Source organism: Lissotriton vulgaris, chromosome 1_2, assembly GCF_964263255.1.
Source record: "Lissotriton vulgaris chromosome 1_2, aLisVul1.2, whole genome shotgun sequence".
NCBI classification, from domain to species: domain Eukaryota; kingdom Metazoa; phylum Chordata; class Amphibia; order Caudata; family Salamandridae; genus Lissotriton; species Lissotriton vulgaris.
In genome coordinates this window covers 252,768,118-252,785,005 of record NC_141686.1, presented here as the reverse complement: position 1 = coordinate 252,785,005, position 16,888 = coordinate 252,768,118, and positions in this window count along the sequence as shown.

Genomic DNA, 16,888 nt, shown 5'->3' with positions numbered 1-16,888 from the left:
ATATCAGGGGGAGCTAAGTGAACATCCTTGCCCCAATTGTCATAAAAATAAGAGTCACGTAAAATTTTTATCGGAGAACCCGAATCTCCCATCACTGTTGTCTGAACTCCATCAATCAAAACCTCGCAAAAGGGACCATTAATCTCCAAAAGATCTTTCTTATCATCCAGAGTAAGCAGCAAATTGTCAAAATCTTCCGAACAGGACTCCAAACTGCTGCTCACATTGCTAATCTGAACCACTCTTTTTTGCGCCTTACAAAACTTTTGAAAGTGGCCAAACCTTTTGCAATTCAAACACCACTTATTCAAAGCGGGACAATTAGGAAAGTTACCAATGTGAAATTTTGATCCACATCTGAAGCAAAAAATTTGAGGCTTTCTTTGAACTGACACTGATGGTGTAGCTGTTTTTTTCGCCGACCTTCCCACCTATAGCCAGAACCACCCTCATCAGCGGAATCCTCTTGCTGATAAACTATATTAACTTTAGCAGCACTAGCTTGTAAAGCTTTAGTAGAAATAAGGGACCTTTCAATGCCGAGAGCCAAGTCAACTACTTCCGACAGAGGAGGATTTTTACAACTTAAAATCCTTTCTTGAATTTTATGTGAAGAACAATTAAAAACAAATTGGTCCCTAATCATATCATCAACTGTTGGACCAAATTCACAAGTTATAGCCAACACTTTCAATGCAGAAATATACTCCTCCACTTTCTCCTCTTCTTTTTGTTTTCGTTTATAAAACTTAAGTCGCTCCAACATAATGTTAGTTGTTTCTGAAAACTGTTTTTTTTAAGTCTCTCTATAGCCTCCAAATAGACATTCGCTGTGCAGCCAAACCCAAACTGCCAAAAAGAAGAGCATATTTTCTTTCAGGAGAAAATTCTGTTGCATCAATGGCTACTATATGGTTTACGAAAAGCCCAAACCACTCAGACCATATCAGGTTGGGCTTACCCGGCTTTGCCAAAAATGGAGGAGGTTGCGTAAGTTGACTAATTTGTTGTCGGTTTGAAGCCATCTTCAAATTGCCCCAAAATTGCAGCTAAATGAAAGATGATATTATTTTGAAACAGGACCTTGACACAGTCTTTCAGACAAATTGAAACTTTGTGATCCCAAATACCTTGTTATAGGTTTATAACAAAACACAGCTTTCAATAGTTCCACGAAGAATCCTTGACTCAAATTGCTAAAATGAAAAGAAATAAATACTGCCAAAATCTCCAAGTTGTACCTCCAATTCGCCCAAAACAGGTGTGTGTATCACCGCGAAACACAGACATCCAGCCGTGAAGACATCGGACATCCAGACGTGAAGAAATGGGAGCTTGACACGCAGCACGTTGTCAAGGAAACTGCAGCCACTTTCCTTACTTAAAATGGCCGCTCCGTCACGTAATCAGCGACAGCACGCTTTCCCGGACCCTTGCCAGGGTCCTTTGTGCAAACGCGCTACTGTGACGTCACAGAAACCCAACTGCTCTCGGCCGCTCGAGCCTCCAACGACTCCAAGATCAAAGACTTCAATTAAAAGTCAAAAATGGGTCCTACCGGTCTTTTCCGTGAACAACCAAAGACCGGTTCCAGCCCAAAGATAGCACTAAAGATTTCCACTTTCAGGATGACGAGTGGCCTTCAGCGGGTTCCAGCAAGAAACTTGCAGGTGGCAAAAGAAACTCCCAGCGCCGCCAAATGTTATAAGAAGAGACTCCTCGAAGTTATAAGTAGATTGAGCGTATTCTTCTTTATTCGGTTCACAGGTTTCTTAAGCCACGGTGCGGAGCACTGTGTTCCCTCGGATCACGATCACCAACAGCTGATCGAATCCACGGGAACACACACTCCAAGTACATCATTGCATTCTTATCAAACACATTCTAAATGAGATGACATGCTCAACATTCCCTTAAGCCCCTTAAGACACCAGTCCACTACAGCCTAACACGTACTAAAAGCAGGCGTTGGGAGACCTGCGATTGACGCGTTTATCGCAGGTCTCCTTCTCCCAACGCCTGTCTTGTGAATAAGGTAATCCCACCACTAACCACATTTTACATGTGGTTGGATGTGGGAACGCGCACCCTGCATCTCATTAGTGTTATTCATCGTCCTTAGCGTGGGGGCGATGAATAACGCATGAAATGCGTCGCTAACCGGAGTTAGCGACGCATTGATAATAGGGCGATAATTAATTCATGTGTTAGCAACCGGTAAAAGGTCGCTAACACATGAATTAAGGCCCTTGATAATATGCCCCAAAATTTGTTTTGATGAAAGTAAAAGAGTAACGGAATGGAAAGTAATGGTTGGTGATTTGGTTTGGGTCAGAGCACCTGTTGGAGCTTCATCTTGGTCAAAATATTCTGCTCCTATGCATGTCATTAAATGTTTTAAAAATTCTGTAAAATTAGAGAATGGCAAGATTTGGAATTTAAATCGCGTAGCCATTGTTAAAGAATGTACTTTGAATAGGAATCTGTTCAATTGTAATTCATCCTGTTCTAATGAATCTGAAGAATCTCAAATCAGGAGTAGCACGCGTGTCAAGAAAACTCCTAACTATCTTAAAGACTATCAGCCTGATTCATCATACTCCCGTTTTGCGAGCCCCTAATAGCGATTCATAGCCAATCGCTATTAAGGACTCGCAAAACGGGATTCATGTAGGAATATGCAAAAAAAATGCGATTCCTACTAATTCCTTATTTGCGATTAGCAAATTGCTAATCGCAAATAAGGAATAACTCCCCATTCATTCCTATGGGCCAAAAGGCCCATAGGAATGAATGGGGAGCATTCCTTATTTGCGATTAGCAATTAGCTAATCGCAATTAAGATAGCGATTGAAAGGGTGCCAGGGGTGTCCAAAGGACACCCTGTAGCACCCCTTAAATGCTAATATGAACAGGGGTTGCGCACACACATGTCCAAAGGACATGTGTGTGTGCAACATGCAACTCAGAAAAATGCTTTTAAAAGCCTTTTTCTGAGTTATCGCTATTTACCACGAGGTTTGACCTCACGGTAAATAGCGGCCCGAAATTGCGATTTCGCAATTTGTAAATGGATGATGAATTGCATTTAAGGAATCTCAAATAGAGATTCCTTAAATGTAATCCATCGCAAATTTGCGAAAACGCAATTACCGATTTTTGCATTTGGGATGATGAATCCCAAATGCAAAAATCTCACTCGCAAAGGGCCAGATTCTCAGAATCTGGCCCTTTGCGAGCCAAATTCAGCTTCATGAATTAGGCTGTTAGGGCCTTATTTTTGAAGGCCTTGCGCCGCCGGTGCGTCACTTTTAACATGGGAAAAAGTGACGCACCGGCGGCGCAAGGCCTTCATAAATAAGGCCCTATATAACTTAAATTGTATCTACTGCATTGTTCAATCATTTTCTTGTTCTGTATTTCATTTTTGTTTGTTGTATTTAATTTTGAGATTGAGCTTTTGTTATAAGAAAGAAGATGTGTAGTGTCCTCTCTCTATCTTCTGCATTTGTGAAGGTTCTGTGGAACCTAGAATGCTGTGGTTATGGATGTTCTTCAAGAGTCAGTTAATCCTGAGGTAGCTGATGGATGGGGTGTCACTGAATAAACCTCTGAACAACTTCTCTCATCTTTGTTTGTTTATTGAGAACTTTTCACTGTGCACCAGCACAAATCATATGTGAAATTTCTAACAAGTTAGCGTATAAAGAAAATGAAGCGAGTGATTCATATGATTTTTCTTTTTTTCTTTAATCCACAACGCCCAGTCAAAACGTGTTTCGTCAATACGGGTTGACCCTGGACTTCAACAGGGCTGTCAGGCTCTTTAGTTCCTAATTTAGATGTCCTCTCCGCCGGTTCTAATTCCAACCCGGCTGGTCATTAAGTATAAAGATTTTTCCTGTGTTCAGAGATTCCCCCAATAGTACCTGAGGTAAACCCTTGCAATAAGGACCCGTGTTTCTCCAATTATGGGTTGGTTTCAGTGCGAGATTGCTAGTATTTAGAACTCCATTTAAAGACTCCCTTTTCGCTGGTACGCTTCTATTCAGGATCCTGCCTTTCGAGTTCGTGTAGTGATAATTGTAGATTTTAACCTTGTTTTGTTGTAAAATATGTATTAGGGGGCGAATGTAAATGCTCAAGAGATAAGGGGACAGGGAAGAACCCTGAGGAACCACACAGTTCATGCTGGCAATGACAGAGCTATGTGGCGAAAGACGAACTGATTGCTTTTGGTCTTTTAAGAGGTATTTCATCCAGTTTAAGGCGACACCTCTGAGACCCTCTGCAGTAATTCGATCGGCTAAGATCTCATGCTCAACGGTATCGAATGGGCAGATAGATCCAGTAGAATCAGTGCATGAGTACATCCCTCGTCAGCCTTTTCTTTTAGGTCAGCAATGACAGATAGGATGATTGATTCAGTGGAGTAAGATGGCCGGAAGCCTGCCTGGTAGGGGTCCATGAAATTGGTTTCTTCTATGAAGGAACTTAGGGGCATATTACCAAGAGGGGTGTTAGGTAATTTTTGCAGATTTAGCGCCCGTTTTCGGCCGCTAAGCGGTGATAATTCTATCGCCCTATTAGCAAGCTGTCGCTGACTGTTGTTAGCGACAGCTTTTAGGCGATAGCGAGTGGTTTGGGGCCCACTTTGCATGTCAGCGATTTTTATCGCTAATGACATGCAAAGTGGGCGTACCCAACCTGTTAGCGACTGAAAGCAGTCGCTAACGTCGCTATCGCCTATTAGCAACGCAGGCGTAGCGTTGGAAATATTCACGCTAAGCGCAAATATTTCCAAAGACTAACACCTGCCCAGACCAGTTCTTAGCCATGTTATCCAATGGGAGGTGGATAACATGGCTAAGAGCATTTTGTCGCTAATGCGCGAATATCGTTGTATTCTCAGCGATATTCACGCATTTCGCTGCTATCGCTGGATATTTTAGCACAATGGAGAAAAACGTTGCTAATAGCATGTTTTCTCCACTAACATATCCAGCAATAGGCAGTGATAAAAAAATCGTCGCTAAGGCTATTTAGCTACTTGTTGGTAATATATCCCTTAGATGTTTAGCAACGTGTGCCTCAAGAATTTTCGCAGGAAAAGTGAGAAGGATTTGGACTTAAAGTTGTCCAGCTTCCTGAGGTTCACACCTTTTTTTTTTTAAGCGGAATGTTCACTGCTTCTTTGGAGGGTGATGGTACAACTCCTTGTGTGAGGGACAGGTTCAGGAGGGAGAGAATGCTCTCCGGGAAGGAAGTAAAAATACGTTTCTGAATTTGCAGAGGGCAAACATCTTTGGGAGAGCCAGATTTTACTTTGCTTAATAGTTCCATGAGTTGTTCTTTGTTTAAGTGAAGGAAGGTGACCACGGTATTAAGAATATTGTTTTCAGGTAGATTTTGCATATCTTTATGATTAGAAACAATGGATTCTTGTATTTTCTTTATTTTGTCTAAGAAGGAAATGTCATCACATACATTCTGTGATGGGGCGAGTTACTGGATTGGGGTTAGACAAGTCCCTAATTTGTTGAAGATGTATTTTACTTTGTTATGGGTGTTTATGACTGTCAGTCAAAGAGGTTTTTTTGCCTCCAAGATGGCTTTTTTGTTTTTTTCAAACTGAGATTAAATAGCTCCTTGGATTCCGGTGAACATGTTTTACGCCATTTCTGTTCGGCCTGGAGCGCTATTAAATTAGCAATTTTTAACTCAACTGAAAACCATTTTGATGCTTCATTTAGTCTAGTATGAGTGGTTTGACTCTGTAGGGGGGGGGGGGCATGTATATTGCTGGCCTTCAGTTTCCAGTTGGAGATTTCGTTCTCAAGATTGTCTACGTTATCTGACATGATGGGTCACTTGAGGGCCAGGGTTTTACAAAAAGAATTTGTGTTTATATGATTCCAGTCTCTGGTCATACATTTGGGAGGAATCATTGATTTGGGCAGCATAATCTCACCCAATGTGAAACTAATTATGTGGTGGTCTGACCAGATGCAAGGGTGAATGACTAGATTCTGGAGAGTGAGGTTGATGGACCAAGCTTGATCAAGTGTGTCTCCTTTTAATGTAACGTAACGCAGCGCAGTGCAAGCAGCTGTTTAGCGTTACATTTCTTTACACAGCAAAGCAAGGCCACACACAGCAGGCTGTCGTGTACTTCCTAAAAATATATCGTGTCGGCACATTTGTTGGACAACATAAACTAAGGGATTGGTGTCAAGACTGATTCCGGACACCCCCGCTGGATATGTCGGACTATAGATCAGCTAGCTCAAAGTGCTACCATAAGCCCCCTAACGATACCCAGGAGCAAATAGCTTCTGACAACCGTTGAACATGACACCCCTTGACCCTTCAGGTATTGTGGACGTGGATACAGTTCAGTACTTTTTGCTTAGTCAATCGTGCTTACTTAGTCTCAGAGAGATACACAGAATATCAATAAGATAAGCATTTATTGAACCAGTGTCATCTATACTACTATTATAAAGAGAGAACTTGCACCTTTTGGCCAGGTAAACTCGGGAACCACAGCACCAATCACAACACCCAATACAGCGTTGGAAAAGGCAGTTGCAGCAGAAGGACATAGGCTATGCAGACGCCCACCATATACATTTAAAATGTAAAAGAACCGTGCCAGCAAAGTAGTCCCTTGTGGGCGTGTCTGCATTGTGCTGTGGGTGTGTGCTGGGGGCGTGACAATCGCTGGGGGCATTCCGTCACAAGTGTTGTTTTTTCTTCCCAGGTTCTATACATTCCTGCTCCCTTTAAATAGTAACTCAGTGGAGGTCCCATTCTCTTAGAACCACCCCAAGCACAGCTATGGGCAAAAATACAATTAAAAGGCCCTGCAAAGCATTATGGGATAAGCTTAGCATAATTTTTAGCATTCATGAAAGGGTTTCAATGTTTTTGAATTTTACTCATCAGGGACATCTTGGGACGACGAGGTGAACTGCAGCTTGATGTATAATATTTTAAATGCTATTGCATTTGCCTCATCAGGGACATCTAGGGACGGCGAGGTGAGCTGCAGCTTGATATATAATATTTTAAATGCTATTGCATTTGCATCATCAGGGACATCTAGGGACATGAGGTGAACTGCAGCTTGATGTGTAATATTTTAAATGCTATTGCATTTGTCTCATCAGGGACATCTAGGGACCATGAGGTGAACTGCAGCTTGATGTATAATATTTTAAATGCTATTGCATTTGCCTCTTGGGGACAACTGGGGAGAACGAGGTGAACTGCAGCTCTTTGTAGAATTATTTGGATACTATAATATTCACTTCCCACTGCTAATCTTGTCCCATAATGGTTTGCAGGGGCTTGATCTCAAAATCATCCACTCTCTCACTGCTTGCTGGAAGCTAATTTCACTTTTGTGAAATGACTATATGCATTTTAGCATGTAGAAATACTTGTTATTTTACCTTGAATATATGAGGTTTCTGTTTTAATAATTGGAAATCTGACAAAACAAAATATTGCGGATTTATTGTTCCAAGTTCGCGCCAATTCCGCCCACCCCTACTTTAAATACCCCTGCACCCCATAATCATAACCCACCCTTACTCTATAAAATACCCCAACACCCTTAAACACTAACCCATCTTAACCCTATAAATATACCCTGTACCACAAAACCCAAACCTATCCCTAAACCCTAAAAATACCCCTGTATCCCAAAACCAAAACCTAGCCCTGAACCCTATAAATACCCCTGTACCTCAAAACCCAAACATACCCCTGAACCCTAAAAATACCCCTGTACCCCAAAACCCAAACCTACCCCTGAACCCTAAAATACCCCTGTACCCCAAAACCCAAACCTAGCCCATAACCCTTAAAATACCCCTGTACCCCTGTACCCCTAAACCCAAACCTACCCCTGAACCCTAAAAATACCCCTGTACCCCAAAACCCAAACCTAGCCCAGAACCCTAAAATACCCCTGTATCCCAAAACCCAAACCTAGCCCTGAACCCTAAAAATACCCCTATAGCCCAAAACCCAAACCTAGCCCTGAACCCTAAAAATACCCCTGTACCCCATAGCCCAAAACTATATCTAAACCATTAAAATACCCAAACACCCCAAAACATATACCTCAGTACCCCAAAACATATACCCCTATACCCATACTTGCCTTATCCAAAACATTTTTAAAAAACATGCTTTTACCATTCATGCATTTACAACGAATTTAGTTGTAAATGTATGCGTGGTAAAAGCATATAAAATGTAATGCCATGCGTTATAATGGCATTGCGGAGTCATTGTACTTACGTAATGAAAGTATGCAGAGTGATGGTATGCGGAAAGAAATTTGCGGAATAATGGGTGTTTACCCTCCCCCGTAAGTACATTGGTGGCACTGCGGCCCACATCTCCAGCAACATACTCATATTTTTTCCCCACCAATTGGAAAAATGCACACCTCCCACCACAAGTTCTAGAATTGCGAACTTTAGAGCTGGGGAGCTACATTCGAATCTCGGCATCAGCTCAACATCCTGTGATTCCAGGCAAATCACTTTGTCTCCCCGTGCCTACCACAAATCAATGTGTTCTTCTGTAATGTAAATTGTGCTCATGCCATGTTGTCAAGTTCGCGCTATATAATATTGCATGGAAAATAAAGTAGGGAAACTCGAATTCACACACTACTGAACGCGCACTCTTAAGTGCATCAGCAGTGCACTGTGAATCGGAGCGTTTCACAGGCCTGTCACAGATAAGAAATGCTATCAAAATGAAATCCTACGAAACAATATAATACTGGCTGGCAGCAATTCATACCCGGACAACGTTGGGACGGGCTGCTAGTCTATACTACTATTATAAAGAGAGAACTTGCACCTTTTGGCCAGGTAAACTCGGGAACCACAGCACCAATCACAACACCCAATACAGCGTTGGAAAGGGCAGTTGCAGCAGAAGGACATAGGCTATGCAGACGCCCACCATATACATTTAAAAAGTAAAAGAACCGTGCCAGCAAAGTAGTCCCTTGTGGGTGTGTCTGCATTGTGCTGTGGGCTTGTGCTGGGGGGCGTGACAATTGCTGGGGGCGTGTGGTACGTTCTGCCCTTTGGGCTGGACTGTTCCCATGAGGCACAGGGTCATGGCTGATTTGCATATGGCCATGTCTGAACTGGGGTGGTGTGGAGTGCAAAAAAACAATGGATTTAGACCCAGATCTCTGTACTGGGGTGAATGTATGACATTGTTCTGCATTCTGTCCATCAACTGTTGTTTTTGCATTTGTCACCCCGAGTGGGATGGGTATGCTCAGACGTGAGTCCCATGCTCTCCACACCACTAGAGTCAAGCTATCCTGGCTGAAGACAGCTGATAACCAGAAATTGGTCCTAGGATGCTTGAGTCCGGTCCAGGAAAGACATGACTTGGCAGTTTGGTTTGGAATGTTCCCATGAGGCACAGGGTTAAGGCAGAGGTGGTGTGGAGTGCAAAAAAATGATGTATTTAAGCCCAGATCTCTGTATTGGGGTGAATGTATGACATTGTTCTGCATTCTGTCCATCAACTGTTGTTTATACATTCCGCCCTTCGTGCCATGTCTCATATTGTGTGCTGGGGGTGTGGGCGGGTGCGGGGCACTGAGGTGTGGGCGGGTGCGGGGCACGCGTTGTGTCAAATATTTAATTGTTTTTCCTCCCAGGTTCTGTACATTCCAGATCCGGGTGTTCACCCTGCTCCCTTTAAATACCCCTGCACCCCATAATCAAAACCCACCCTTACTCCTTAAAATACCCCAACACCCTTAAACACTAACCCATCTTAACCCTATAAATATACCCTGTACCCCAAAACCCAAACCTAGCCCTGAACCATAAAAATAACCCTGTACCCCAAAACCCAAACCTACCCCTGGACCCTAAAATACCCTTGTACCCCAAAACCCAAACCTAGCCCTGAACCCTAAAAATACCCCTGTACCCCAAAACCCAAATCTAGCCCTGAACCCTTAAAATACCCCTGTACCCCAAAACCCAAAACTACCCCTGAACCCTAAAAATACCCCTATACCCCAAAACCCAAACCTAGCCATGAACCCTAAAAATACGCCTGTACCCCAAAACCCATACCAATCCCTAAACGCTAAAACTACACCTGTACCCCATAACCCAAAACTATATCTGAAGCCTTAAAATACCCAAACACACCAAAACATATACCTCAGTACCCCAAAACATATACCCCTATACCTATACTTACCTTATCCGAACATTAAAAAAAAACATGCTTTAACCATTCATGCATTTACAAAGAATTTCGTTGTAAATGCATGCGTGGTAAAAGTATAAAAAAATGTAATGCCATGCGTTATAATGGCATTGCGGAGTCATGGTACTTTCATAATGAAAGTATGCGGAGTGATGGTCTGCGGAAAGAAAGTTGCGGAATAATGGGTGTTTACCCTCCCCTGGTAAGTACATTGGTGGCACGGCGGCCCACATCTCCAGCAGCATACTCATATTTTTTCACCACCGATTTGAAAAATGCACAGGTCTCTCTCATTGATGGCCAGCACCGACATACACTTTTAGACACACCTCCCACCACAAGTTCTAGAATTGCGAACTTTAGAGCTGGGGAGCTACGTTCGAATCTCGGCATCAGGTCAACACCCTGTGATTCCAGGCAAATTGCTTTGTCTCCCCGTGCCTACCACAAATTAATGTGTTCTTCTGTAATGTAAATTGTGCTCATGCCATGTTGTCGAGTTCGCGCTATATAATATTGCAAGGAAAGATAAAGTAAGGAATCTTGAGTTCACACACTACTGAATGCGCACTCTCAAGTGCATCAGCAGTGCACGGTGAATCTCAGCGTTTCACAGGCCTGTCACAGATAAGAAATGCTATCAAAATGAAATCCTACAAAACAATATACTACTGGCCGGCAGCAATTCATACCCGGACAACGTCGGGACGGGCTGCTAGTACTGTAATATTCACTAAACTCTAGGGGCCCGATTCACAGAATGAACTTGAGACTCAATCCTAAACTTTCTACTATTTTCGTATTCACAGAATTAACTTACTACTTTTGTCAAACTTAAGACAGACTTAAGACAGACTTAAGACAAAACCCTAACTTAAGTCTGTCTTAAGTCTGTCTTAAGTTTGTCTTAAGACAAACTTAAGTCAAAATCCCAACTTCTGTGAATACCAAAAGTAGTAAGTGCATTCTGTGAATACCAAAATAGTAGTACGTTTAGGATTGAGTCTTAAGTTCATTCTGTGAATCGGGCCCTAGAATCTCGCCCCATAATGCTTTGCTCGGCCTTTGGTTGGCATTGTATTTTTGCCCATAACTTTGCTTGGGGTGGTCCTAGGAGAACGGGACCACCACAATCATCAAACATGATATGCTCTTTTTGTTCAAGGCACCTGATTGGTCCTCCCCCTAGATTAGGGGGGACCCCAAAATCATCACATCTCTCATTGACTGAGAGTTTTCAAAAGCTCACTTTTGTGAATTGGTTACCTGCTTTGTAGCATGTGAAGATAACATTGTTTTATCAATGGAATGTGGTTGCAGTAGCAGTGAATTCATAAATGTTTTTAAACAAAAATATTATGTACCTTTAGCAACAAAAATACATATAGCCATCTCACAACAAATCAGTGCTTATAGTTAAACAATAAATAAATCTATCTTGTGGGGCGCTAGATGGCGCACGCCCAAGATGGCCGCATGACCAAGATGGCTGCACGCCTGTGAGGCTCCGGCTACTTGGCTCTTCTATATTTCCATTTATCCCTACCCCTGCTGTGCAATCAGAGATCGAGCACCGGGAACATATAGCATCAGCCCATCGCCCGCTATTTGGCTCTTCTATATTTCCATTTATCCTTACCCCTGCTGTGCAATCAGAGATTGAGCACCTGGAACAGTTCGCTTAACCCTATCGCACGCTCCGGTGCTGTTTCCTGCCAAGACTGACACTCTATTCAGGAGGTAGAGCTTGGGGAATTAGACTGCAAGGTGCCAGTGTGTCCGGCCTGGAGCCCTGTCCGGCAGCGGTGACAATTCGAGTGCCGCGCCCACTTGTGTGAGCGCTGGACCTCACCGCATTATATTGCTGCCGGCTGGAAGAACACCTCCGCGATAAATGCAGCATCAACCGTCGCTGCACGGACCCTAGATAACTGACTGCAGTGAGTGCTGTGATGATTACACTGCGGGCCCTGGAAGACGAGTTGGGGGCACGGCGTGAGGCAGGCAAGTCCCCTTCCTCCCCCGAACCTGATGTGCGATGTACCCTATACGGCCCGAACCTGTAAGATGTGCAGCAGCTGACTCGGACCTGCAGCCCGTGTGATTTCTTGTTGGGAGACACGAGGTTGTGGCACCAAGAGCAAGAACACATTACGCTAGATTATCGCCATTACTGATAATACGCTAGACTCCCTCACACAAGATCATCTAGTCCCTGCTGGACCCAGACTGCATGCGGGGACTGGCGGATTGCCTGTGCTGGCCTCCATTGGGACAACACTGCTAAAAGATATATCTCAACTCGACAAAGCTGGCCTCTTGATATATGGTGTAACCGCTTGCTAGATTGCACTGCCTCTTGATAGTGCAATAGACGAAACACCGTAGGAGCACTCGACTTACAGGCTCGTGACGGTGGTGGCACCTCCCCTCTATGTGCACTGGTCGGCAAGACATCGCGTATCACACTTCGCTTTTCCTCCACTTTAGTTATGTGGGACAGGAGGGAAGGGTCAAGGGAACCACATACTCCATGACTTCGGACAGGGGCAACGGTACATAATCTCAGCTTTGATGCAATGCCTGGCTCCTCTCCGCCTACTCATCGGCCAAGCAGTGTGAGGTCTTATTAACAGTGTTTAACACCGGCCTGGGACAGAGCACACGATTCCACTGCCTATCATGGGCAAACCAGATGGTAGGCAGCCAAAGCTGGTCTTTGAGGCTAAGAGGGTGTCTCCGTGCTCAAATTCAGAAGACTCCACCCCAGCAACGGGAGACATGGAGCAAACCCAACCCCCAGCGCAGGGAGATGAGGTCAAGTCGTTGCTCCTGGCTCTGCAACATAGCATGACGGACCTTTCTGGAAAAATGAACACCATGAATACATGCCTTGATTTTCTTGTCCAGAAGGATGACAAACACGACGGACAGTTGAAAGAAGCGGAGCGACACACATCAGATAATGAGGACAATACCTCGCAACTGCAGCAACAAGTAGCCCAAATGGACAAACTGCTCAAAGTTATCGCAGCAAAAAATAAAAACTTGGAAGCCCGCAGTCACCGTAATAATATTAGAATCATGGGAATTCCAGGGAGCACAAATATGGACTGCATGGAGGAGTATGTGGAGAGACTTACGTGGTGCCAGTGATGACAACCCCTTCTCCTCCCAGTTCATAGTGAACGTTCTGATGATCTCTCTCAAACATATACTGGGCCAAGCTATATTCTATGTAATATTAGATCCCTGGTAAAACATTTTATTGAAATCTGGGATATGCTGTCCACCTACTTCCCAGATATATGGGGCCTCATTTATGAGAAATGACGCATCGCTGCGTGAAAGCAGCGATGCGTCACTTCTAAGTGCGCACTCCTTGCGACATTCCTGATGCGTCATATTTAATTTATGATGCATCATGTCGCAAGGAGTTACAGATACGTCAGTATTTCTGACGTATCTGAAAGCGCAAAAGTGACGCATTGCTGGAGTGTGTCACATAAGTGACACAACTCCAGCAATGCGTCCTTTCACATGGGGCAAGCCCCATGTGAAAGGGCCTGCGTCAGTCTTACGCCTGCTGTGAGGCAGGCGCAAGATTTTGACGCAACGGCGTCCTAAAAGTGACGCAGTGAAGTCTCATAGATTTCACTGCGTCACTTCTACGACCCTTCCTTGCGTCAATACGCCCCCCTTGCATACATTATACCTGGCGCAGGTATAATGTGGCGCAGGGGATTACAAAGTGACGCATCTACCTAGATGCGTCACTTTGTAAATATGGCGCAACAGGGCGTATTTTTTACGCCACTGGTGCGTCACAAAAAGTGACGCACCAGCGGCGTAAAAGTGACGCACAGCCTCATAAATGAGGCCCATGCTTTTTAACAGAAACGTGGCTAACCCCATACAACTGACCTGTGATTAATCTGGCTATTCCTGATAATTACAAGTTTATTCATCTGGATAGAGGGGGAAAACTGGGAGGAGGTATTGGGCTAGCTTTCAATGATCACCTTAAAGCCCAATGGTTGGCGACAATTAGCAACGATACAGTGGAACTGGGTATTTTTAGGCTTTCCATGTCGCCTACAATGACATGGGACGGAGCTTTACTTTACAGCCCACCAGGACCGAAACAGAATTTTGTCAACCACTTGACGGAATTCATAGCTAAAATGTCAGAACAAGTTTCCCCTTTGGGTAAATTTATAACACAACAACAGTTATTTCCCGCACCTTTTCATACATATATATTCAACTTATAGACAACAGACCAGGAATAAAGGAGTATAGGTGATAAGTTTACAAAAAAATGTCAATTTTATTACATTATCATTAAAAACAATATAGCATCAATAAAAACACAATTATACATATCAAATCATTACAGACTGTGGGAAAAAACAATAAGGAAAATAATTCCAGTTTATAAAGAGAGATGATAGACGCTAGTAGGAAGGAATTTCATCAGACTCCAATTCGTGATTCTATCGACAAAGGAGTAGTTGTATCCATTAACTTAGCGTATCAAGACTCAAATTAGCATCGACGGGTTTTGGTTTTGGCACTTATAGTTTACAGCCAGCACCTTCTTCAGGATTAAAAATAATTTCCCACAAATATATAGTGTATCTCATCAAGGGTCATGCACAGACCTCAAGATTCTTCACGATTATATCAATAATTTTCATCATGTAGTGTCCCATATAGTTTGATTCGATGGGGTAGGTTGGTGACCATGTATGTTCCTCCACTCTCTCTGATAATCCTTCACCAATTTGCATAAAAATATGCTATGTAGTTGTCAGTGAGAATAAAAATTATTTCTTGTCCCAATCAGGGCCGGGGTTATTCCATTAGTATTAATACCCCTTTTCCAGCTAGACCGCCCGCAGTCTGCTAGTAGTGAATCAGAACGGTGTAACGGTCACGGAGCCTCGTAGCGAAGGCACATCGCTAGCTGTTTTTTCTCACAGTCTGTAATGATTTGGTATGTATAATTGTGTTTTTATTGATGCTATACTGTTTTTAATGATAATGTAATAAAATGTAAATTTTTTTGTAAACTTATCACCTATACTCCTTTATTCCTTGTCTGTTGTCTATAAGTTGAATATATATGTATGAAAAGGTGCAGGAAATAACTGTTGATCTATACTACTATTATAAAGAGAGAACTTGCACCTTTTGGCCAGGTAAACTCGGGAACCACAGCACCAATCACAACACCCAATACAGCGTTGGAAAGGGCAGTTGCAGCAGAAGGACATAGGCTATGCAGACGCCCACCATATACATTTAAAAAGTAAAAGAACCGTGCCAGCAAAGTAGTCCCTTGTGGGTGTGTCTGCATTGTGCTGTGGGCTTGTGCTGGGGGGCGTGACAAATGCTGGGGGCGTGTGGTACGTTCTGCCCTTTGGGCTGGACTGTTCCCATGAGGCACAGGGTCATGGCTGATTTGCATATGGCCATGTCTGAACTGGGGTGGTGTGGAGTGCAAAAAAACAATGGATTTAGACCCAGATCTCTGTACTGGGGTGAATGTATGACATTGTTCTGCATTCTGTCCATCAACTGTTGTTTTTGCATTTGTCACCCCGAGTGGGATGGGTATGCTCAGACGTGAGTCCCATGCTCTCCACACCACTAGAGTCAAGCTATCCTGGCTGAAGACAGCTGATAACCAGAAATTGGTCCTAGGATGCTTGAGTCCGGTCCAGGAAAGACATGACTTGGCAGTTTGGTTTGGAATGTTCCCATGAGGCACAGGGTTAAGGCAGAGGTGGTGTGGAGTGCAAAAAAATGATGTATTTAGGCCCAGATCTCTGTATTGGGGTGAATGTATGACATTGTTCTGCATTCTGTCCATCAACTGTTGTTTATACATTCCGCCCTTCGTGCCATATCTCATATTGTGTGCTGGGGGTGTGGGCGGGTGCGGGGCACTGGGGTGTGGGCGGGTGTGGGGCACGCGTTGTGTCAAATATTTCATTGTTTTTCCTCCCAGGTTCTGTACATTCCAGATCCGGGTGTTCACCCTGCTCCCTTTAAATACCCCTGCACCCCATAATCAAAACCCACCCTTACTCCTTAAAATACCCCAACACCCTTAAACACTAACCCATCTTAACCCTATAAATATACCCTGTACCCCAAAACCCAAACCTAGCCCTGAACCATAAAAATAACCCTGTACCCCAAAACCCAAACCTACCCCTGGACCCTAAAATACCCTTGTACCCCAAAACCCAAACCTAGCCCTGAACCCTAAAAATACCCCTGTACCCCAAAACCCAAATCTAGCCCTGAACCCTTAAAATACCCCTGTACCCCAAAACCCAAAACTACCCCTGAACCCTAAAAATACCCCTATACCCCAAAACCCAAACCTAGCCATGAACCCTAAAAATACGCCTGTACCCCAAAACCCATACCAATCCCTAAACGCTAAAACTACACCTGTACCCCATAACCCAAAACTATATCTGAAGCCTTAAAATACCCAAACACACCAAAACATATACCTCAGTACCCCAAAACATATACCCCTATACCTATACTTACCTTATCCGAACATTAAAAAAAACATGCTTTTACCATTCAT